A 20,598-nucleotide genomic window follows, 5' to 3' on the forward strand; every position below is an offset into this window, starting at 1 on the left:
CAAGCAAAATGAACAAAAAACATTGAATTCAATTCTTTCTGATTTTAGAAACTGCATTAAAGAAGGGGTGCACCGGTCCTGGAGATACTGCAATACCAGGTCAATGCGTGGAGTGGACAGAGCAAGCTCTTTATCCATCTCCCTGTTCTAAAAATCCATTTAATATATGGTCCCCAGATAGGGGACGTATCAGATATTAAACTGATAAGAACAGATACTACACTTGATCTTAGCCAAAAGGCCGAGAAGCGATAACCAGAATTGGTTTCAAACTACGGAGCCACCCAAGGATCCTGAAAAGTCCATTTGTGGAGATGAGCTCCTGGACTCCCGTTAAGAAGACATGTTGTCGACCTCTAGATCCCTTACATGCCTGCACTTTTCGGCTTGCTGCTGCTGCAATCCACGCGTTTTAGATCTGCATAACTCCACCTCTTTAAACACAGCACCTTCACCCCCTGCTGTTCCCACCCGCCTCAACACCGTTGGAAGGGAGGAGAACCAATTAAGGCGGGGGGTGGGGTGGAACGAGCAGCTGTCTACCCTTAGCAGGAGGGCTCCTGATTACATACCTCTCCTGCTGCTGCTGCTGCTGGCTGTCCAGCAGCAGACTGAAGGTGGCTGCTGCTGTGCACAGGTATATAAAGGCTCAGAGCCTATTATGACACGCGCAGCCAGCGTTCCATTGCCACATTCCATCTACTGCAGGCAGGATACCTGGCTGGCTGAATGTCGCTGAGAAGCTCACAGAGACCGCCATAAGCAACAGTTTAACAGAATGCCACAGACTAATCAACCAAACTTTTTGGGTTGGGTTCTCTTTTATAGTCTGCAGGCATTAAATGAAAGAAGTCAGTGTTCCAGCAGAGGGAGACAACGTTTCAGAAAAGGCATTGTAGCAAACCAAAAAAGAAATTTTAAGCGCAGCAGAGTAACCAGCGCACATACCTGTTAGCTCAGGTGAGTTTAAAAGGCTGCTGTTGATAACAAGGGCATTTGCTAAATAGATGGTGTGTGTGCAACAATATACTGAAAGGTCAATTATGTTGTGCAGCTTATCTCACCACCTGTAGTTATTTAGGTGAAAGCTCCAAAATGCTTGCCTAATATGTCTGTTTATCCAAAAGGAAGTAAAAAGGGAGAGCTAGAAAGATAGCATTGCATCACATTACATGGCAATGCAATGCACAGTTGCTGAAGTTGAACCAAAATGAGCTTGTAATCTGGCTTCTGCAACTTTGAACATGAAAAATCCAATGAGGAGAAGAAAAGCAAAGCCAAAGAGTCCATCCCAAAATCCGACAAACAAGCAAAATGAACAAAAAACATTGAATTCAATTCTTTCTGATTTTAGAAACTGCATTAAAGAAGGGGTGCACCGGTCCTGGAGATACTGCAATACCAGGTCAATGCGTGGAGTGGACAGAGCAAGCTCTTTTTCCATCTCCCTGTTCTAAAAATCCATTTAATATATGGTCCCCAGATAGGGGACGTATCAGATATTAAACTGATAAGAACAGATACTACACTTGATCTTAGCCAAAAGGCCGAGAAGCGATAACCAGAATTGGTTTCAAACTACGGAGCCACCCAAGGATCCTGAAAAGTCCATTTGTGGAGATGAGCTCCTGGACTCCCGTTAAGAAGACATGTTGTCAACCTCTAGATCCCTTACATGCCTGCACTTTTCGGCTTGCTGCTGCTGCAATCCACGCGTTTTAGATCTGCATAACTCCACCTCTTTAAACACAGCACCTTCACCCCCTGCTGTTCCCACCCGCCTCAACACCGTTGGAAGGGAGGAGAACCAATTAAGGCGGGGGGTGGGGTGGAACGAGCAGCTGTCTACCCTTAGCAGGAGGGCTCCTGATTACATACCTCTCCTGCTGCTGCTGCTGCTGGCTGTCCAGCAGCAGACTGAAGGTGGCTGCTGCTGTGCACAGGTATATAAAGGCTCAGAGCCTATTATGACACGCGCAGCCAGCGTTCCATTGCCACATTCCATCTACTGCAGGCAGGATACCTGGCTGGCTGAATGTCGCTGAGAAGCTCACAGAGACCGCCATAAGCAACAGTTTAACAGAATGCCACAGACTAATCAACCAAACTTTTTGGGTTGGGTTCTCTTTTATAGTCTGCAGGCATTAAATGAAAGAAGTCAGTGTTCCAGCAGAGGGAGACAACGTTTCAGAAAAGGCATTGTAGCAAACCAAAAAAGAAATTTTAAGCGCAGCAGAGTAACCAGCGCACATACCTGTTAGCTCAGGTGAGTTTAAAAGGCTGCTGTTGATAACAAGGGCATTTGCTAAATAGATCGTGTGTGTGCAACAATATACTGAAAGGTCAATTATATTGTGCAGCTTATCTCACCACCTGTAGTTATTTAGGTGAAAGCTCCAAAATGCTTGCCTAATATGTCTGTTTATCCAAAAGGAAGTAAAAAGGGAGAGCTAGAAAGATAGCATTGCATCACATTACATGGCAATGCAATGCACAGTTGCTGAAGTTGAACCAAAATGAGCTTGTAATCTGGCTTCTGCAACTTTGAACATGAAAAATCCAATGAGGAGAAGAAAAGCAAAGCCAAAGAGTCCATCCCAAAATCCGACAAACAAGCAAAATGAACAAAAAACATTGAATTCAATTCTTTCTGATTTTAGAAACTGCATTAAAGAAGGGGTGCACCGGTACTGGAGATACTGCAATACCAGGTCAATGCGTGGAGTGGACAGAGCAAGCTCTTTTTCCATCTCCCTGTTCTAAAAATCCATTTAATATATGGTCCCCAGATAGGGGACGTATCAGATATTAAACTGATAAGAACAGATACTACACTTGATCTTAGCCAAAAGGCCGAGAAGCGATAACCAGAATTGGTTTCAAACTACGGAGCCACCCAAGGATCCTGAAAAGTCCATTTGTGGAGATGAGCTCCTGGACTCCCGTTAAGAAGACATGTTGTCAACCTCTAGATCCCTTACATGCCTGCACTTTTCGGCTTGCTGCTGCTGCAATCCACGCGTTTTAGATCTGCATAACTCCACCTCTTTAAACACAGCACCTTCACCCCCTGCTGTTCCCACCCGCCTCAACACCGTTGGAAGGGAGGAGAACCAATTAAGGCGGGGGGTGGGGTGGAACGAGCAGCTGTCTACCCTTAGCAGGAGGGCTCCTGATTACATACCTCTCCTGTTGCTGCTGCTGCTGGCTGTCCAGCAGCAGACTGAAGGTGGCTGCTGCTGTGCACAGGTATATAAAGGCTCAGAGCCTATTATGACACGCGCAGCCAGCGTTCCATTGCCACATTCCATCTACTGCAGGCAGGATACCTGGCTGGCTGAATGTCGCTGAGAAGCTCACAGAGACCGCCATAAGCAACAGTTTAACAGAATGCCACAGACTAATCAACCAAACTTTTTGGGTTGGGTTCTCTTTTATAGTCTGCAGGCATTAAATGAAAGAAGTCAGTGTTCCAGCAGAGGGAGACAACGTTTCAGAAAAGGCATTGTAGCAAACCAAAAAAGAAATTTTAAGCGCAGCAGAGTAACCAGCGCACATACCTGTTAGCTCAGGTGAGTTTAAAAGGCTGCTGTTGATAACAAGGGCATTTGCTAAATAGATGGTGTGTGTGCAACAATATACTGAAAGGTCAATTATATTGTGCAGCTTATCTCACCACCTGTAGTTATTTAGGTGAAAGCTCCAAAATGCTTGCCTAATATGTCTGTTTATCCAAAAGGAAGTAAAAAGGGAGAGCTAGAAAGATAGCATTGCATCACATTACATGGCAATGCAATGCACAGTTGCTGAAGTTGAACCAAAATGAGCTTGTAATCTGGCTTCTGCAACTTTGAACATGAAAAATCCAATGAGGAGAAGAAAAGCAAAGCCAAAGAGTCCATCCCAAAATCCGACAAACAAGCAAAATGAACAAAAAACATTGAATTCAATTCTTTCTGATTTTAGAAACTGCATTAAAGAAGGGGTGCACCAGTCCTGGAGATACTGCAATACCAGGTCAATGCGTGGAGTGGACAGAGCAAGCTCTTTTTCCATCTCCCTGTTCTAAAAATCCATTTAATATATGGTCCCCAGATAGGGGACGTATCAGATATTAAACTGATAAGAACAGATACTACACTTGATCTTAGCCAAAAGGCCGAGAAGCAATAACCAGAATTGGTTTCAAACTACGGAGCCACCCAAGGATCCTGAAAAGTCCATTTGTGGAGATGAGCTCCTGGACTCCCGTTAAGAAGACATGTTGTCAACCTCTAGATCCCTTACATGCCTGCACTTTTCGGCTTGCTGCTGCTGCAATCCACGCGTTTTAGATCTGCATAACTCCACCTCTTTAAACACAGCACCTTCACCCCCTGCTGTTCCCACCCGCCTCAACACCGTTGGAAGGTAGGAGAACCAATTAAGGCGGGGGGTGGGGTGGAACGAGCAGCTGTCTACCCTTAGCAGGAGGGCTCCTGATTACATACCTCTCCTGCTGCTGCTGCTGCTGGCTGTCCAGCAGCAGACTGAAGGTGGCTGCTGCTGTGCACAGGTATATAAAGGCTCAGAGCCTATTATGACACGCGCAGCCAGCGTTCCATTGCCACATTCCATCTACTGCAGGCAGGATACCTGGCTGGCTGAATGTCGCTGAGAAGCTCACAGAGACCGCCATAAGCAACAGTTTAACAGAATGCCACAGACTAATCAACCAAACTTTTTGGGTTGGGTTCTCTTTTATAGTCTGCAGGCATTAAATGAAAGAAGTCAGTGTTCCTGCAGAGGGAGACAACGTTTCAGAAAAGGCATTGTAGCAAACCAAAAAAGAAATTTTAAGCGCAGCAGAGTAACCAGCGCACATACCTGTTAGCTCAGGTGAGTTTAAAAGGCTGCTGTTGATAACAAGGGCATTTGCTAAATAGATGGTGTGTGTGCAACAATATACTGAAAGGTCAATTATATTGTGCAGCTTATCTCACCACCTGTAGTTATTTAGGTGAAAGCTCCAAAATGCTTGCCTAATATGTCTGTTTATCCAAAAGGAAGTAAAAAGGGAGAGCTAGAAATATAGCATTGCATCACATTACATGGCAATGCAATGCACAGTTGCTGAAGTTGAACCAAAATGAGCTTGTAATCTGGCTTCTGCAACTTTGAACATGAAAAATCCAATGAGGAGAAGAAAAGCAAAGCCAAAGAGTCCATCCCAAAATCCGACAAACAAGCAAAATGAACAAAAAACATTGAATTCAATTCTTTCTGATTTTAGAAACTGCATTAAAGAAGGGGTGCACCGGTCCTGGAGATACTGCAATACCAGGTCAATGCGTGGAGTGGACAGAGCAAGCTCTTTTTCCATCTCCCTGTTCTAAAAATCCATTTAATATATGGTCCCCAGATAGGGGACGTATCAGATATTAAACTGATAAGAACAGATACTACACTTGATCTTAGCCAAAAGGCCGAGAAGCGATAACCAGAATTGGTTTCAAACTACGGAGCCACCCAAGGATCCTGAAAAGTCCATTTGTGGAGATGAGCTCCTGGACTCCCGTTAAGAAGACATGTTGTCAACCTCTAGATCCCTTACATGCCTGCACTTTTCGGCTTGCTGCTGCTGCAATCCACGCGTTTTAGATCTGCATAACTCCACCTCTTTAAACACAGCACCTTCACCCCCTGCTGTTCCCACCCGCCTCAACACCGTTGGAAGGGAGGAGAACCAATTAAGGCGGGGGGTGGGGTGGAACGAGCAGCTGTCTACCCTTAGCAGGAGGGCTCCTGATTACATACCTTTCCTGCTGCTGCTGCTGGCTGTCCAGCAGCAGACTGAAGGTGGCTGCTGCTGTGCACAGGTATATAAAGGCTCAGAGCCTATTATGACACGCGCAGCCAGCGTTCCATTGCCACATTCCATCTACTGCAGGCAGGATACCTGGCTGGCTGAATGTCGCTGAGAAGCTCACAGAGACCGCCATAAGCAACAGTTTAACAGAATGCCACAGACTAATCAACCAAACTTTTTGGGTTGGGTTCTCTTTTATAGTCTGCAGGCATTAAATGAAAGAAGTCAGTGTTCCTGCAGAGGGAGACAACGTTTCAGAAAAGGCATTGTAGCAAACCAAAAAAGAAATTTTAAGCGCAGCAGAGTAACCAGCGCACATACCTGTTAGCTCAGGTGAGTTTAAAAGGCTGCTGTTGATAACAAGGGCATTTGCTAAATAGATGGTGTGTGTGCAACAATATACTGAAAGGTCAATTATATTGTGCAGCTTATCTCACCACCTGTAGTTATTTAGGTGAAAGCTCCAAAATGCTTGCCTAATATGTCTGTTTATCCAAAAGGAAGTAAAAAGGGAGAGCTAGAAAGATAGCATTGCATCACATTACATGGCAATGCAATGCACAGTTGCTGAAGTTGAACCAAAATGAGCTTGTAATCTGGCTTCTGCAACTTTGAACATGAAAAATCCAATGAGGAGAAGAAAAGCAAAGCCAAAGAGTCCATCCCAAAATCCGACAAACAAGCAAAATGAACAAAAAACATTGAATTCAATTCTTTCTGATTTTAGAAACTGCATTAAAGAAGGGGTGCACCGGTCCTGGAGATACTGCAATACCAGGTCAATGCGTGGAGTGGACAGAGCAAGCTCTTTTTCCATCTCCCTGTTCTAAAAATCCATTTAATATATGGTCCCCAGATAGGGGACGTATCAGATATTAAACTGATAAGAACAGATACTACACTTGATCTTAGCCAAAAGGCCGAGAAGCGATAACCAGAATTGGTTTCAAACTACGGAGCCACCCAAGGATCCTGAAAAGTCCATTTGTGGAGATGAGCTCCTGGACTCCCGTTAAGAAGACATGTTGTCAACCTCTAGATCCCTTACATGCCTGCACTTTTCGGCTTGCTGCTGCTGCAATCCACGCGTTTTAGATCTGCATAACTCCACCTCTTTAAACACAGCACCTTCACCCCCTGCTGTTCCCACCCGCCTCAACACCGTTTTAAGGGAGGAGAACCAATTAAGGCGGGGGGTGGGGTGGAACGAGCAGCTGTCTACCCTTAGCAGGAGGGCTCCTGATTACATACCTCTCCTGCTGCTGCTGGCTGTCCAGCAGCAGACTGAAGGTGGCTCCTGCTGTGCACAGGTATATAAAGGCTCAGAGCCTATTATGACACGCGCAGCCAGCGTTCCATTGCCACATTCCATCTACTGCAGGCAGGATACCTGGCTGGCTGAATGTCGCTGAGAAGCTCACAGAGACCGCCATAAGCAACAGTTTAACAGAATGCCACAGACTAATCAACCAAACTTTTTGGGTTGGGTTCTCTTTTATAGTCTGCAGGCATTAAATGAAAGAAGTCAGTGTTCCAGCAGAGGGAGACAACGTTTCAGAAAAGGCATTGTAGCAAACCAAAAAAGAAATTTTAAGCGCAGCAGAGTAACCAGCGCACATACCTGTTAGCTCAGGTGAGTTTAAAAGGCTGCTGTTGATAACAAGGGCATTTGCTAAATAGATGGTGTGTGTGCAACAATATACTGAAAGGTCAATTATATTGTGCAGCTTATCTCACCACCTGTAGTTATTTAGGTGAAAGCTCCAAAATGCTTGCCTAATATGTCTGTTTATCCAAAAGGAAGTAAAAAGGGAGAGCTAGAAAGATAGCATTGCATCACATTACATGGCAATGCAATGCACAGTTGCTGAAGTTGAACCAAAATGAGCTTGTAATCTGGCTTCTGCAACTTTGAACATGAAAAATCCAATGAGGAGAAGAAAAGCAAAGCCAAAGAGTCCATCCCAAAATCCGACAAACAAGCAAAATGAACAAAAAACATTGAATTCAATTCTTTCTGATTTTAGAAACTGCATTAAAGAAGGGGTGCACCGGTCCTGGAGATACTGCAATACCAGGTCAATGCGTGGAGTGGACAGAGCAAGCTCTTTTTCCATCTCCCTGTTCTAAAAATCCATTTAATATATGGTCCCCAGATAGGGGACGTATCAGATATTAAACTGATAAGAACAGATACTACACTTGATCTTAGCCAAAAGGCCGAGAAGCGATAACCAGAATTGGTTTCAAACTACGGAGCCACCCAAGGATCCTGAAAAGTCCATTTGTGGAGATGAGCTCCTGGACTCCCGTTAAGAAGACATGTTGTCAACCTCTAGATCCCTTACATGCCTGCACTTTTCGGCTTGCTGCTGCTGCAATCCACGCGTTTTAGATCTGCATAACTCCACCTCTTTAAACACAGCACCTTCACCCCCTGCTGTTCCCACCCGCCTCAACACCGTTGGAAGGGAGGAGAACCAATTAAGGCGGGGGGTGGGGTGGAACGAGCAGCTGTCTACCCTTAGCAGGAGGGCTCCTGATTACATACCTCTCCTGCTGCTGCTGCTGCTGGCTGTCCAGCAGCAGACTGAAGGTGGCTGCTGCTGTGCACAGGTATATAAAGGCTCAGAGCCTATTATGACACGCGCAGCCAGCGTTCCATTGCCACATTCCATCTACTGCAGGCAGGATACCTGGCTGGCTGAATGTCGCTGAGAAGCTCACAGAGACCGCCATAAGCAACAGTTTAACAGAATGCCACAGACTAATCAACCAAACTTTTTGGGTTGGGTTCTCTTTTATAGTCTGCAGGCATTAAATGAAAGAAGTCAGTGTTCCAGCAGAGGGAGACAACGTTTCAGAAAAGGCATTGTAGCAAACCAAAAAAGAAATTTTAAGCGCAGCAGAGTAACCAGCGCACATACCTGTTAGCTCAGGTGAGTTTAAAAGGCTGCTGTTGATAACAAGGGCATTTGCTAAATAGATGGTGTGTGTGCAACAATATACTGAAAGGTCAATTATATTGTGCAGCTTATCTCACCACCTGTAGTTATTTAGGTGAAAGCTCCAAAATGCTTGCCTAATATGTCTGTTTATCCAAAAGGAAGTAAAAAGGGAGAGCTAGAAAGATAGCATTGCATCACATTACATGGCAATGCAATGCACAGTTGCTGAAGTTGAACCAAAATGAGCTTGTAATCTGGCTTCTGCAACTTTGAACATGAAAAATCCAATGAGGAGAAGAAAAGCAAAGCCAAAGAGTCCATCCCAAAATCCGACAAACAAGCAAAATGAACAAAAAACATTGAATTCAATTCTTTCTGATTTTAGAAACTGCATTAAAGAAGGGGTGCACCGGTCCTGGAGATACTGCAATACCAGGTCAATGCGTGGAGTGGACAGAGCAAGCTCTTTTTCCATCTCCCTGTTCTAAAAATCCATTTAATATATGGTCCCCAGATAGGGGACGTATCAGATATTAAACTGATAAGAACAGATACTACACTTGATCTTAGCCAAAAGGCCGAGAAGCGATAACCAGAATTGGTTTCAAACTACGGAGCCACCCAAGGATCCTGAAAAGTCCATTTGTGGAGATGAGCTCCTGGACTCCCGTTAAGAAGACATGTTGTCAACCTCTAGATCCCTTACATGCCTGCACTTTTCGGCTTGCTGCTGCTGCAATCCACGCGTTTTAGATCTGCATAACTCCACCTCTTTAAACACAGCACCTTCACCCCCTGCTGTTCCCACCCGCCTCAACACCGTTGGAAGGGAGGAGAACCAATTAAGGCGGGGGGTGGGGTGGAACGAGCAGCTGTCTACCCTTAGCAGGAGGGCTCCTGATTACATACCTCTCCTGCTGCTGCTGCTGCTGGCTGTCCAGCAGCAGACTGAAGGTGGCTGCTGCTGTGCACAGGTATATAAAGGCTCAGAGCCTATTATGACACGCGCAGCCAGCGTTCCATTGCCACATTCCATCTACTGCAGGCAGGATACCTGGCTGGCTGAATGTCGCTGAGAAGCTCACAGAGACCGCCATAAGCAACAGTTTAACAGAATGCCACAGACTAATCAACCAAACTTTTTGGGTTGGGTTCTCTTTTATAGTCTGCAGGCATTAAATGAAAGAAGTCAGTGTTCCAGCAGAGGGAGACAACGTTTCAGAAAAGGCATTGTAGCAAACCAAAAAAGAAATTTTAAGCGCAGCAGAGTAACCAGCGCACATACCTGTTAGCTCAGGTGAGTTTAAAAGGCTGCTGTTGATAACAAGGGCATTTGCTAAATAGATGGTGTGTGTGCAACAATATACTGAAAGGTCAATTATATTGTGCAGCTTATCTCACCACCTGTAGTTATTTAGGTGAAAGCTCCAAAATGCTTGCCTAATATGTCTGTTTATCCAAAAGGAAGTAAAAAGGGAGAGCTAGAAAGATAGCATTGCATCACATTACATGGCAATGCAATGCACAGTTGCTGAAGTTGAACCAAAATGAGCTTGTAATCTGGCTTCTGCAACTTTGAACATGAAAAATCCAATGAGGAGAAGAAAAGCAAAGCCAAAGAGTCCATCCCAAAATCCGACAAACAAGCAAAATGAACAAAAAACATTGAATTCAATTCTTTCTGATTTTAGAAACTGCATTAAAGAAGGGGTGCACCGGTCCTGGAGATACTGCAATACCAGGTCAATGCGTGGAGTGGACAGAGCAAGCTCTTTTTCCATCTCCCTGTTCTAAAAATCCATTTAATATATGGTCCCCAGATAGGGGACGTATCAGATATTAAACTGATAAGAACAGATACTACACTTGATCTTAGCCAAAAGGCCGAGAAGCGATAACCAGAATTGGTTTCAAACTACGGAGCCACCCAAGGATCCTGAAAAGTCCATTTGTGGAGATGAGCTCCTGGACTCCCGTTAAGAAGACATGTTGTCAACCTCTAGATCCCTTACATGCCTGCACTTTTCGGCTTGCTGCTGCTGCAATCCACGCGTTTTAGATCTGCATAACTCCACCTCTTTAAACACAGCACCTTCACCCCCTGCTGTTCCCACCCGCCTCAACACCGTTGGAAGGGAGGAGAACCAATTAAGGCGGGGGGTGGGGTGGAACGAGCAGCTGTCTACCCTTAGCAGGAGGGCTCCTGATTACATACCTCTCCTGCTGCTGCTGCTGCTGGCTGTCCAGCAGCAGACTGAAGGTGGCTGCTGCTGTGCACAGGTATATAAAGGCTCAGAGCCTATTATGACACGCGCAGCCAGCGTTCCATTGCCACATTCCATCTACTGCAGGCAGGATACCTGGCTGGCTGAATGTCGCTGAGAAGCTCACAGAGACCGCCATAAGCAACAGTTTAACAGAATGCCACAGACTAATCAACCAAACTTTTTGGGTTGGGTTCTCTTTTATAGTCTGCAGGCATTAAATGAAAGAAGTCAGTGTTCCAGCAGAGGGAGACAACGTTTCAGAAAAGGCATTGTAGCAAACCAAAAAAGAAATTTTAAGCGCAGCAGAGTAACCAGCGCACATACCTGTTAGCTCAGGTGAGTTTAAAAGGCTGCTGTTGATAACAAGGGCATTTGCTAAATAGATGGTGTGTGTGCAACAATATACTGAAAGGTCAATTATATTGTGCAGCTTATCTCACCACCTGTAGTTATTTAGGTGAAAGCTCCAAAATGCTTGCCTAATATGTCTGTTTATCCAAAAGGAAGTAAAAAGGGAGAGCTAGAAAGATAGCATTGCATCACATTACATGGCAATGCAATGCACAGTTGCTGAAGTTGAACCAAAATGAGCTTGTAATCTGGCTTCTGCAACTTTGAACATGAAAAATCCAATGAGGAGAAGAAAAGCAAAGCCAAAGAGTCCATCCCAAAATCCGACAAACAAGCAAAATGAACAAAAAACATTGAATTCAATTCTTTCTGATTTTAGAAACTGCATTAAAGAAGGGGTGCACCGGTCCTGGAGATACTGCAATACCAGGTCAATGCGTGGAGTGGACAGAGCAAGCTCTTTTTCCATCTCCCTGTTCTAAAAATCCATTTAATATATGGTCCCCAGATAGGGGACGTATCAGATATTAAACTGATAAGAACAGATACTACACTTGATCTTAGCCAAAAGGCCGAGAAGCGATAACCAGAATTGGTTTCAAACTACGGAGCCACCCAAGGATCCTGAAAAGTCCATTTGTGGAGATGAGCTCCTGGACTCCCGTTAAGAAGACATGTTGTCAACCTCTAGATCCCTTACATGCCTGCACTTTTCGGCTTGCTGCTGCTGCAATCCACGCGTTTTAGATCTGCATAACTCCACCTCTTTAAACACAGCACCTTCACCCCCTGCTGTTCCCACCCGCCTCAACACCGTTGGAAGGGAGGAGAACCAATTAAGGCGGGGGGTGGGGTGGAACGAGCAGCTGTCTACCCTTAGCAGGAGGGCTCCTGATTACATACCTCTCCTGCTGCTGCTGCTGCTGGCTGTCCAGCAGCAGACTGAAGGTGGCTGCTGCTGTGCACAGGTATATAAAGGCTCAGAGCCTATTATGACACGCGCAGCCAGCGTTCCATTGCCACATTCCATCTACTGCAGGCAGGATACCTGGCTGGCTGAATGTCGCTGAGAAGCTCACAGAGACCGCCATAAGCAACAGTTTAACAGAATGCCACAGACTAATCAACCAAACTTTTTGGGTTGGGTTCTCTTTTATAGTCTGCAGGCATTAAATGAAAGAAGTCAGTGTTCCAGCAGAGGGAGACAACGTTTCAGAAAAGGCATTGTAGCAAACCAAAAAAGAAATTTTAAGCGCAGCAGAGTAACCAGCGCACATACCTGTTAGCTCAGGTGAGTTTAAAAGGCTGCTGTTGATAACAAGGGCATTTGCTAAATAGATGGTGTGTGTGCAACAATATACTGAAAGGTCAATTATATTGTGCAGCTTATCTCACCACCTGTAGTTATTTAGGTGAAAGCTCCAAAATGCTTGCCTAATATGTCTGTTTATCCAAAAGGAAGTAAAAAGGGAGAGCTAGAAAGATAGCATTGCATCACATTACATGGCAATGCAATGCACAGTTGCTGAAGTTGAACCAAAATGAGCTTGTAATCTGGCTTCTGCAACTTTGAACATGAAAAATCCAATGAGGAGAAGAAAAGCAAAGCCAAAGAGTCCATCCCAAAATCCGACAAACAAGCAAAATGAACAAAAAACATTGAATTCAATTCTTTCTGATTTTAGAAACTGCATTAACCCCTTAATAACATCTGACGTACTAATACGCGTCTGTGCCCTGGGACTTAAGAGCCAGACCCGTATTAGTACGTCATCGCGATCGCGCCCGCACACAGGCTGTGCGGGCGCGATCGCCGCCGGGTGTCAGCTGATTGTCACAGCTGACACCCGGTACTATGTGCAGGGAGCGGTCACGCACCGCTCCCAGCACATTAACCCCCGCGATGCTGCGATCGAAGTCGATCGCGGCATTGCGGGGGCAAGGGGAGGTGACGGCGATACTCACCTCCTCTTCCGGCTTCCAGCGCAGTCTGCAAAGGCTTCCCGGGTGTTGCCATGACGACCCGATGTCGTCATGACAACATCCGGGTCACCAGAGAGCAGGAAGATTGCTTGGACATGCGCAGTGCATCTCCAAGCAATCTTCACACTGTGCACTTCTGACAGCCTTCATGGCATAGGGATGGTGCTCCATTCCTGTGCCATGCAGGCGATCAGAAAAAAAAAAGTGAAAGTCCCAGAGTGGGACAAAGTAATAAAGTGTATTAACTGTGTGAAAGTGGGAAAAAAAAAAAAAAAATGTGCAAAAATATTATAAAAAAATAAAAAAAATAATACACCAAAAATAAAAATATAATGTACCCATCAATAAATATTATTATAAAAAAAATAAAAAAAAAACAATAAAAGTACACATATTTGGTATCGCCGCGTCCGGAACAACCTGACCTATAAAACTGTCCCACTAGTTAACCCCTTCAGTGAACACGGTAAAAAAAAAAAAAAAAAAAACAAGCAAAAAACAATGCTTTATCACCATACCGCCAAACAAAAAGTGGAATAACACGCGATCAAAAAGACGCATATAAATAAAAATGATACCGCTGAAAACGTCATCTCGTCCCGCAAAAAACAAGCTGCCAGATAGCTCAATCAGCCGAAAAATAAAAAAGTTATAGCTCTCAGAATAAAGCAATACTAAAAAATATTTTTTTCTATAAAATAGCTTTTATTGTGTATAAGCGCCAAAACATAGAAAAATGATACAAATGTGGTACCGCTGTAAACGTACTGACCCGAAGAGTAAAGCTGCCTCATCAATTTTACCACACGCGGAACAGAATAAAAAAAAAAAAAAAAAAACAATTCCTGAATTGTTGGTTTTTGTTTATTCTGCCTCCCAAAAATCGGAATAGAAAGCGATCAAAAAATGTCACGTGCCTGAAAATGGCACCAATAACAACGTCAAGTCATCCCGCAAAAAACGAGCCGTCACATGACTGTCTGCCAAAATCTGGAAAAATTATAGCTCTCAAAATATGGCGATGCAAAAACTAGATTTTACAAAAAATGCGTCTTTTAGTGTGTGACAGCTGTCAGTCATAAAAACCCCATATGATTCTGGCATTGCTGTAATCACACCGACCCGAAGAATAAAGTCGTCTAATCACTTATACCGCACAAGGAACGGCGTCAAAAATAAACTCTTGAGTTAGGATTGGGCTAGGGTTAGGGCTGGGTTTGGGGCTAGGGTTGTGCTGGGGCTAGGGTTGTGCTGGGGCTAGGGTTGTGCTGGGGCTAGGGTTGTGCTGGGGCTAGGGTTGTGCTAGGGTTAGGGCTGGGGTTGGGATTTTTTTCAAAAGTAAGAAAAAAAGATGACGATATGGCGACTAGTGTTGAGAGCAAGTGCTCGCTACTTGAGTTTGCATCGGGTGCTCTGGTATGCATTTAGTATCGTGGGTATTTGAGTGACATGCTCGAGTCTCTGCCCCATATGCTTCGCGGCCAAAAAACTTTACGGGGATTGCCTGCCATGCACGAGCGATCCCCGCATGTTTTTTTTTGGGTGTCTAATAACCGTGAAACATGCGGAGCAGGGACTCGAGCATGTCACTCGAGCACACGCTGTACATGGTGCATACCTGAGTACCCGATGCAAACTCAAGTAGCGAGCACTTGCGCTCAAGAATAATGAAAACTTATTCAATATGATGACCTAATGTAAACAAATAATGTGCCGTACCTCTGGGTTCAAAATGTTCACTATACACCTTAATAAAATCTTTGAGGGGTATAGTTTCCAAAATGGGGACACTTGTGGGGGAGCTCCACTGTTTAGGCACATCACGGGCTCTCCAAACGCGACATGGTGTCCGCTAACAAATTGAATGGAAAATCGGCTCAAATTGTTAGCGGACGCCATGTTGCGTTTGGAGAGCCCCTGTGTGTCCAAACATTGGAGCTCCCCCACAAGTGACCCCATTTTGGAAACTAGACCCCCCAAGGCACCTATCTAGATGCATAGTGAGCACTTAGAACCCCAGGTGCTTCACAAATTAATTCGTAAAAATGAAAAAGTGTTTTTTTTTTCACTTTTTCATTATTACGAATCAATTTGTGAAGCACCTGGGGGTTCCAAGTGCTCACTATGAATCTAGATAGGTGCCTTGGGGAGTCTAGTTTCCAAAATGGGGTCACTTGTGGGGGAGCTCCAATGTTTGGGCACACAGGGACTCTCTAAATGCAACATAGTATCCGCTAACAAATTGAATGGAAAATCGGCTCAAATTGTTAGCGGACACCACATTGCGTTTGGAGAGCCCCTCTGTGCCCAAACTTTGGAGCTCCCCCACAAGTGACCCCATTTTGGAAACTAGACCCCCCAAGGCACCTATCTAGATGCATAGTGAGCACTTGGAACCCCTAGGTGCTTCACAAATTAATTCGTAAAAATGAAAAAGTGTTTTTTTTTTCACTTTTTCATTATTACGAATCAATTTGTGAAGCACCTGGGGGTTCCAAGTGCTCACTATGCATCTAGAAAGGTGCCTTGGGGGGTCTAGTTTCCAAAATGGGGTCACTTGTGGGGGAGCTCCAAAGTTTGGGCACACATGGGCTCTCCAAACACAACATGGCGTCCGCTAATTATTCAAACAAATTTTACAATCAAAAAGTCAAATAGCGCTCCTTCCCATCCGAGCCCTGCCGTGCGCCCAAACAGTATTTTTTCCCCAAATATTGGGTATCTGCGTGCCCAGGGGAAATTGCACAACAAATTTTGGGGTCCATTTTTTCTTGTTACCCCTGTGAAAATAAAAAAAATTGGGTCTAAATTAACATTTTTGTGAAAAAAGTTAAATGTTCATTTTTTTCTTCCACATTCAAAAAATTCCTGTGAAGCACCTGAAGGGTTAATAAAGTTCTTGAATGTGGTTTTGAGCACCTTGAGGGGTGCAGTTTTACAATGATGTCACTTTTGGGTATTTTCTGTCATAAAGACCTCTCAAAGTGACTTCAAATGTGATGTGGTCCCTAAAAAAATGGTTTTGTAAATTTTGTTGGAAAAATGAGAAATCGCTGGTCAACTTTAACCCTTATAGCTCCCTAACAAAAAAAAATTTTGGTTCCAAAATTGTGCTGATGTAAAGTAGACATGTGGGAAATGTTATTTATTAACTCTTTTGTGTGACATATCGCTCTGATTTCAGGGCTTAAAAATTCAAATTTTGAAAATTGCAAAATTTTCAAAATTTTCGCCAAATTTCCGTTTTTTCACAAATAAACGCAAGTGATATCGAAGAAATTTTTCCACAATCATGAAGTACAATATGTCACGAAAAAATAGTCTCAGAATCAGGGGGATCCGTTGAAGCGTTCGAGAGTAAATACCTCATAAAGTGACAGTGGTCAGAATTGTAAAAATTGGCCCGGTCATTAACGTGCAAACCACCCGCGGGGCTTAAGGGGTTAAAGAAGGGGTGCACCAGTCCTGGAGATACTGCAATACCAGGTCAATGCGTGGAGTGGACAGAGCAAGCTCTTTTTCCATCTCCCTGTTCTAAAAATCCATTTAATATATGGTCCCCAGATAGGGGACGTATCAGATATTAAACTGATAAGAACAGATACTACACTTGATCTTAGCCAAAAGGCCGAGAAGCGATAACCAGAATTGGTTAAAAACTACGGAGCCACCCAAGGATCCTGAAAAGTCCATTTGTGGAGATGAGCTCCTGGACTCCCGTTAAGAAGACATGTTGTCAACCTCTAGATCCCTTACATGCCTGCACTTTTAGGCTTGCTGCTGCTGCAATCCACGCGTTTTAGATCTGCATAACTCCACCTCTTTAAACACAGCACCTTCACCCCCTGCTGTTCCCACCCGCCTCAAAACACCGTTGGAAGGGAGGAGAACCAATTAAGGCGGGGGGTGGGGTGGAACGAGCAGCTGTCTACCCTTAGCAGGAGGGCTCCTGATTACATACCTCTCCTGCTGCTGCTGCTGCTGGCTGTCCAGCAGCAGACTGAAGGTGGCTGCTGCTGTGCACAGGTATATAAAGGCTCAGAGCCTATTATGACACGCGCAGCCAGCGTTCCATTGCCACATTCCATCTACTGCAGGCAGGATACCTGGCTGGCTGAATGTCGCTGAGAAGCTCACAGAGACCGCCATAAGCAACAGTTTAACAGAATGCCACAGACTAATCAACCAAACTTTTTGGGTTGGGTTCTCTTTTATAGTCTGCAGGCATTAAATGAAAGAAGTCAGTGTTCCAGCAGAGGGAGACAACGTTTCAGAAAAGGCATTGTAGCAAACCAAAAAAGAAATTTTAAGCGCAGCAGAGTAACCAGCGCACATACCTGTTAGCTCAGGTGAGTTTAAAAGGCTGCTGTTGATAACAAGGGCATTTGCTAAATAGATGGTGTGTGTGCAACAATATACTGAAAGGTCAATTATATTGTGCAGCTTATCTCACCACCTGTAGTTATTTAGGTGAAAGCTCCAAAATGCTTGCCTAATATGTCTGTTTATCCAAAAGGAAGTAAAAAGGGAGAGCTAGAAAGATAGCATTGCATCACATTACATGGCAATGCAATGCACAGTTGCTGAAGTTGAACCAAAATGAGCTTGTAATCTGGCTTCTGCAACTTTGAACATGAAAAATCCAATGAGGAGAAGAAAAGCAAAGCCAAAGAGTCCATCCCAAAATCCGACAAACAAGCAAAATGAACAAAAAACATTGAATTCAATTCTTTCTGATTTTAGAAACTGCATTAAAGAAGGGGTGCACCGGTCCTGGAGATACTGCAATACCAGGTCAATGCGTGGAGTGGACAGAGCAAGCTCTTTTTCCATCTCCCTGTTCTAAAAATCCATTTAATATATGGTCCCCAGATAGGGGACGTATCAGATATTAAACTGATAAGAACAGATACTACACTTGATCTTAGCCAAAAGGCCGAAAAGCGATAACCAGAATTGGTTTCAAACTACGGAGCCACCCAAGGATCCTGAAAAGTCCATTTGTGGAGATGAGCTCCTGGACTCCCGTTAAGAAGACATGTTGTCAACCTCTAGATCCCTTACATGCCTGCACTTTTCGGCTTGCTGCTGCTGCAATCCACGCGTTTTAGATCTGCATAACTCCACCTCTTTAAACACAGCACCTTCACCCCCTGCTGTTCCCACCCGCCTCAACACCGTTGGAAGGGAGGAGAACCAATTAAGGCGGGGGGTGGGGTGGAACGAGCAGCTGTCTACCCTTAGCAGGAGGGCTCCTGATTACATACCTCTCCTGCTGCTGCTGCTGCTGGCTGTCCAGCAGCAGACTGAAGGTGGCTCCTGCTGTGCACAGGTATATAAAGGCTCAGAGCCTATTATGACACGCGCAGCCAGCGTTCCATTGCCACATTCCATCTACTGCAGGCAGGATACCTGGCTGGCTGAATGTCGCTGAGAAGCTCACAGAGACCGCCATAAGCAACAGTTTAACAGAATGCCACAGACTAATCAACCAAACTTTTTGGGTTGGGTTCTCTTTTATAGTCTGCAGGCATTAAATGAAAGAAGTCAGTGTTCCAGCAGAGGGAGACAACGTTTCAGAAAAGGCATTGTAGCAAACCAAAAAAGAAATTTTAAGCGCAGCAGAGTAACCAGCGCACATACCTGTTAGCTCAGGTGAGTTTAAAAGGCTGCTGTTGATAACAAGGGCATTTGCTAAATAGATGGTGTGTGTGCAACAATATACTGAAAGGTCAATTATATTGTGCAGCTTATCTCACCACCTGTAGTTATTTAGGTGAAAGCTCCAAAATGCTTGCCTAATATGTCTGTTTATCCAAAAGGAAGTAAAAAGGGAGAGCTAGAAAGATAGCATTGCATCACATTACATGGCAATGCAATGCACAGTTGCTGAAGTTGAACCAAAATGAGCTTGTAATCTGGCTTCTGCAACTTTGAACATGAAAAATCCAATGAGGAGAAGAAAAGCAAAGCCAAAGAGTCCATCCCAAAATCCGACAAACAAGCAAAATGAACAAAAAACATTGAATTCAATTCTTTCTGATTTTAGAAACTGCATTAAAGAAGGGGTGCACCGGTCCTGGAGATACTGCAATACCAGGTCAATGCGTGGAGTGGACAGAGCAAGCTCTTTTTCCATCTCCCTGTTCTAAAAATCCATTTAATATATGGTCCCCAGATAGGGGACGTATCAGATATTAAACTGATAAGAACAGATACTACACTTGATCTTAGCCAAAAGGCCGAGAAGCGATAACCAGAATTGGTTTCAAACTACGGAGCCACCCAAGGATCCTGAAAAGTCCATTTGTGGAGATGAGCTCCTGGACTCCCGTTAAGAAGACATGTTGTCAACCTCTAGATCCCTTACATGCCTGCACTTTTCGGCTTGCTGCTGCTGCAATCCACGCGTTTTAGATCTGCATAACTCCACCTCTTTAAACACAGCACCTTCACCCCCTGCTGTTCCCACCCGCCTCAACACCGTTGGAAGGGAGGAGAACCAATTAAGGCGGGGGGTGGGGTGGAACGAGCAGCTGTCTACCCTTAGCAGGAGGGCTCCTGATTACATACCTCTCCTGCTGCTGCTGCTGCTGGCTGTCCAGCAGCAGACTGAAGGTGGCTGCTGCTGTGCACAGGTATATAAAGGCTCAGAGCCTATTATGACACGCGCAGCCAGCGTTCCATTGCCACATTCCATCTACTGCAGGCAGGATACCTGGCTGGCTGAATGTCGCTGAGAAGCTCACAGAGACCGCCATAAGCAACAGTTTAACAGAATGCCACAGACTAATCAACCAAACTTTTTGGGTTGGGTTCTCTTTTATAGTCTGCAGGCATTAAATGAAAGAAGTCAGTGTTCCAGCAGAGGGAGACAACGTTTCAGAAAAGGCATTGTAGCAAACCAAAAAAGAAATTTTAAGCGCAGCAGAGTAACCAGCGCACATACCTGTTAGCTCAGGTGAGTTTAAAAGGCTGCTGTTGATAACAAGGGCATTTGCTAAATAGATGGTGTGTGTGCAACAATATACTGAAAGGTCAATTATATTGTGCAGCTTATCTCACCACCTGTAGTTATTTAGGTGAAAGCTCCAAAATGCTTGCCTAATATGTCTGTTTATCCAAAAGGAAGTAAAAAGGGAGAGCTAGAAAGATAGCATTGCATCACATTACATGGCAATGCAATGCACAGTTGCTGAAG

General features: G+C 44.5%; 13 non-coding genes across 13 annotated transcripts; all 13 read right to left on the reverse strand.

Annotated features, from left to right (window-relative positions):
• Positions 1 to 62: 62 nt before the first annotated feature.
• LOC141233481 (U2 spliceosomal RNA) lies at positions 63 to 253 on the reverse strand. Its single transcript, XR_012299557.1, has one exon. It is a non-coding gene; the product is annotated as a U2 spliceosomal RNA (small nuclear RNA).
• Positions 254 to 1,368: 1,115 nt separating this feature from the next.
• On the reverse strand, positions 1,369 to 1,559 carry LOC141233487 (U2 spliceosomal RNA). Its single transcript, XR_012299563.1, has one exon. It is a non-coding gene; the product is annotated as a U2 spliceosomal RNA (small nuclear RNA).
• A 1,115-nt stretch (positions 1,560 to 2,674) lies between these two features.
• On the reverse strand, positions 2,675 to 2,865 carry LOC141233630 (U2 spliceosomal RNA). The gene has a single exon (XR_012299703.1). It is a non-coding gene; the product is annotated as a U2 spliceosomal RNA (small nuclear RNA).
• Positions 2,866 to 3,980: 1,115 nt separating this feature from the next.
• Positions 3,981 to 4,171, reverse strand: LOC141233605 (U2 spliceosomal RNA). Its single transcript, XR_012299678.1, has one exon. It is a non-coding gene; the product is annotated as a U2 spliceosomal RNA (small nuclear RNA).
• Positions 4,172 to 5,286: 1,115 nt separating this feature from the next.
• LOC141233488 (U2 spliceosomal RNA) lies at positions 5,287 to 5,477 on the reverse strand. The gene has a single exon (XR_012299564.1). It is a non-coding gene; the product is annotated as a U2 spliceosomal RNA (small nuclear RNA).
• Positions 5,478 to 6,589: 1,112 nt separating this feature from the next.
• On the reverse strand, positions 6,590 to 6,780 carry LOC141233489 (U2 spliceosomal RNA). Its single transcript, XR_012299565.1, has one exon. It is a non-coding gene; the product is annotated as a U2 spliceosomal RNA (small nuclear RNA).
• A 1,109-nt stretch (positions 6,781 to 7,889) lies between these two features.
• Positions 7,890 to 8,080, reverse strand: LOC141233490 (U2 spliceosomal RNA). Its single transcript, XR_012299566.1, has one exon. It is a non-coding gene; the product is annotated as a U2 spliceosomal RNA (small nuclear RNA).
• A 1,115-nt stretch (positions 8,081 to 9,195) lies between these two features.
• LOC141233491 (U2 spliceosomal RNA) lies at positions 9,196 to 9,386 on the reverse strand. Its single transcript, XR_012299567.1, has one exon. It is a non-coding gene; the product is annotated as a U2 spliceosomal RNA (small nuclear RNA).
• Positions 9,387 to 10,501: 1,115 nt separating this feature from the next.
• On the reverse strand, positions 10,502 to 10,692 carry LOC141233493 (U2 spliceosomal RNA). The gene has a single exon (XR_012299569.1). It is a non-coding gene; the product is annotated as a U2 spliceosomal RNA (small nuclear RNA).
• A 1,115-nt stretch (positions 10,693 to 11,807) lies between these two features.
• LOC141233494 (U2 spliceosomal RNA) lies at positions 11,808 to 11,998 on the reverse strand. The gene has a single exon (XR_012299570.1). It is a non-coding gene; the product is annotated as a U2 spliceosomal RNA (small nuclear RNA).
• Positions 11,999 to 16,846: 4,848 nt separating this feature from the next.
• LOC141233601 (U2 spliceosomal RNA) lies at positions 16,847 to 17,037 on the reverse strand. Its single transcript, XR_012299674.1, has one exon. It is a non-coding gene; the product is annotated as a U2 spliceosomal RNA (small nuclear RNA).
• Positions 17,038 to 18,154: 1,117 nt separating this feature from the next.
• LOC141233631 (U2 spliceosomal RNA) lies at positions 18,155 to 18,345 on the reverse strand. Its single transcript, XR_012299704.1, has one exon. It is a non-coding gene; the product is annotated as a U2 spliceosomal RNA (small nuclear RNA).
• Positions 18,346 to 19,460: 1,115 nt separating this feature from the next.
• Positions 19,461 to 19,651, reverse strand: LOC141233495 (U2 spliceosomal RNA). Its single transcript, XR_012299571.1, has one exon. It is a non-coding gene; the product is annotated as a U2 spliceosomal RNA (small nuclear RNA).
• Positions 19,652 to 20,598: the final 947 nt, after the last annotated feature.

The sequence above is a fragment of the Phyllobates terribilis genome, unplaced genomic scaffold (assembly GCF_046119375.1).
Source record: "Phyllobates terribilis strain yellow unplaced genomic scaffold, ASM4611937v1 Scaffold_602__1_contigs__length_984359, whole genome shotgun sequence".
NCBI lineage: Eukaryota > Metazoa > Chordata > Amphibia > Anura > Dendrobatidae > Phyllobates > Phyllobates terribilis.